The 3,574-nt window shown below is 26.2% G+C and overlaps 1 non-coding gene across 1 annotated transcript; it reads right to left on the minus strand.

Moving 5' to 3' along the window:
* Positions 1-559: 559 nt before the first annotated feature.
* Positions 560-631, minus strand: TRNAH-GUG (transfer RNA histidin (anticodon GUG)). The gene has a single exon. It is a non-coding gene; the product is annotated as a tRNA-His (tRNA).
* Positions 632-3,574: the final 2,943 nt, after the last annotated feature.

The following is a 3,574-nucleotide window of genomic DNA, read 5'->3' on the forward strand; positions in this document are numbered from 1 at the left end:
ATATATATATATATATCTATATATATATATATATATATATATATATATATATATATATATATATACATATATATATATGTATATAAATATACATATATATATATATATATATATATATATATATATATATATATATATATATAATATATATATATATATATATATATATATATATATATATATATATATATATATATATATATATATATATATATATATATATATATATATATATATATATATATATATATATATATATATATATATATATATATATGTGTATATGTTTTTTTAAACAAAATAATGAAAAATTAGACTTCAAAACAATTGTTTCACTTTCACAAGGCGAAACAATGTCATGATTTTTTTTTATATTTAATGTTTCTAAAAAATAAAATAGTAGACCAAACTTAGTAGACCAAAAGCAGTGTTTCAGTTTAATTTTTGACAAACAAATTATAGAGTTCTCGAATTTAAACGCCAAATCAATAAATAAATAGTTTATAAAATTTAAATATAATAAAATAAAAAATATGCTCCGCCATGACAGTGCTAGCACTGCCGTGACCAGGAGTCGAACCTGGGTTACTACGGCCACAACGTAGGGTCCTAACCACTAGACGATCACGGCTATCGGAGCTGTTGGCTGTACCGACAAGAAACTGCTTTACGTTCAAAAGTAATTGGTTAAATTCAAGTTGATCTACTTTCACAATACCATTGGCCAGTAAAATAGCCGTTAAACAGTTCCGTTTAATGCAACAAATGTGATAGTTACGGTGCAAGCGGTAGGTACAACGAACCGTTAACCAGAGTTTGACGGTATCAGAAATAAAGGTGAGAGTATGTCTCAAACCAAGTTTTTCGTTTAACTAACGATTGCCATAGATAAATTGTTGAAAGATTGAAATATAAAACATGCCTGTGTTATGAGGTCCCAGATTCAAAACCAGGTGTCTTTCGTAATAAAGTGTTTTTTTTCGATTTTTTTACTATCCCTGATATTATTTGGATTTATCCCACTCTTACAAGATCGAATAATGTGGAGCGTAAGATAGATTTGTCTTGAACTAAGTCATATAATATGATGAATTTAATAAAAAATATAAAACATTTGTTTAAGACCACCTTAGAGTTTAATAATGATTTTTTTTTATAAATAATTACTTGTAAAATACCACTTACTGAGTTTTAATTCATTACACATGACCAGTTTCGAAAACAACTGTTAGTTTTAAAACTAATGTATGTAATGAAATAAAACTCAATAAGTGGTATTATTCAAGTGATTATTTTTTTTTACAAAATAATCAAAATATCATTCTACAAAGTAAATGCCAAATCAATCAATAATCATATTATGAAAACATCAATTCATGGTGTTTGCATTAATAAAATCAAAAGTGGTCTTATACAAGTGTTTTATACAAATTATTTTTGCATTTAGCATTGTCACATTCACATATGATTTTGAGTAGTGTGACTGTCAATCATGGGTGGAATGAATGGTGAATGTGACACGAAGTATAAATTGGTCAGTTAAACCAGTAAATGATATTTGATATGTCATTTGCTAGTTTATGTGAAAAAAATGCTAATGTTAGTTATAAACTTTAATGAATTATTTACAATATTTTGAGTGTGTCCAAATACTTGTTTACAAATCTGGATTATCTCCAATTATAGGAGTAATTTTTAATATTCTTTCATATCACTTAAACCAGCACATAATGGTCGTCAGCCCCGTAAATGCCCAAACTTTTTTCTCCATCTTTGAAGAGATGTCAAAAAATAATATTAGTTAATTATGTTTAAAATACGTTATTCTTGGCATTAGCAGAACAACATTTTGAGTTAAAAAACTTAAACACAAATATGTGTTTCTTCACTCAGGAGTTATTTATATAAACGTTTATAAAGTGATCACTCAAACCATCCTATAACAGGGCGTAAGCCTTTTAAATACCCAGACTTTAATTTTCTTCTTCAACCATGTTGAGAAGTCTAAATTAGGCAGTATTGCATTCGCAGTGCGATTCGTTTTTTTATTCCTAAAGTAATTGAAAGTATAATATATAAAAAATTACCTGTTCTAAAATACGATTGTATAGTAGCATTCTTTTATGTATTAATTTTAAATCAAACACAGATTTTTTGAGTCTACCAAGTACGTACTAAGAACTTAGTAGACTCAAAAAATCTGTGTTTGATTTAAAATTAATACATAAATTAAAATGGAGTTCTACAAATTAAACGCTAGTCAATAAATAAGTAGCATTCTTTGATATTCATGAAATCCGTAGAGAAAAGCAATTTATTTGTTCATTAAATGAAAAAAGATGATCCTCATGTATGAAATATTAAAGAAGTTTACCTCTTGAAATTGGTTTTATAATTTATAAAAAATAAAGATAAATTGAATGTAGCGGACAAACGATAATTCTATTTGCCTTTGGGATTATAATGCCGGATATCTTTTATTCATACATTGGAGAAATTTATGGAAATTTGAAATGTACGAGTATTCCTGTAACTGCACAATTTGCTTTAAACAACAGTTCAAAAACGGTTGTCGATTTATATCCCTCAATACACAAAAAAAATTGTATTTAAATATATTTAATTTAATAATCAAATAAAAAACGAAATTGATTCGGCAGTCGCTTTGTGGTAATATATTTCCATTTTAATTTAAGAGTTTACTTGGTTATTACCACTATTTCTTAATATCTATTGTGACGCGTGATTCGATGCATTCCGCATAATTTTCAAACACCGGCACCGTATGTAATTATTGCGAATTCAAATGTTCCATAATGGATTTTCCAAATTTTACCGCCTGATTATGAATACAAAAACTCGGGTAGGTACCTATTTTACAAGGAATTTTTGTTTTTCTATGGAATCCTTTTTCAAATTGAAAGAACTATATGTATTTTTATCAACAGATGGCTCGAATTTCATTTAAAATTTAGTAATTGTTTTGAGCGGTAAGCTTATCGGGAACGATATATAGCAAGTAATCAATCAAAATATAAAATGAAATATGAAAATGAACAAATATTTTTTGTCTCTGGTACCAATTTCGAAATGAAAAACTTATGATTATATCAGAAAACTCTCGTTTTATAATTTGTTCTATATTTAAAATGCTCTCGATTCCAAAGAAAAAACCCTTTACGTTAAAATTAGAAAAGAGCTAAAAGTAGGAACATATTTTTATTTAATAAACCACTAGTACCTATCTCTTGGAATTTAAATATTAGGTACTATTTTAAACAATATTTTAAAAATCTTGAATGTATAATTAAATTTTTTATTTTATTTTTATTTTCAATATTTACATCTAAGTATATAAAAATAACTCTTTAAGTTATTCTTTATTTTTACATTAAATTTAAATGATGTTTGAAATCACTCATATGTACATACCCGCCAATTATTTCGACTCTTCACCTCACCGCCTTCAAGTTTTTGACATACTTGATCATTCCAAGTTTTCCTCGGTCTCCTCTTCTTCTATTACTTACTAAATTTGCCGGATAAATTTGTTTTTCAATTCTTCCCTCACTCA

This window comes from Brachycentrus maculatus, unplaced genomic scaffold (assembly GCF_059751285.1).
Source record: "Brachycentrus maculatus isolate JH-2025_06_01 unplaced genomic scaffold, ASM5975128v1 h1tg000602l, whole genome shotgun sequence".
Classification (NCBI taxonomy): Eukaryota; Metazoa; Arthropoda; class Insecta; order Trichoptera; family Brachycentridae; genus Brachycentrus; species Brachycentrus maculatus.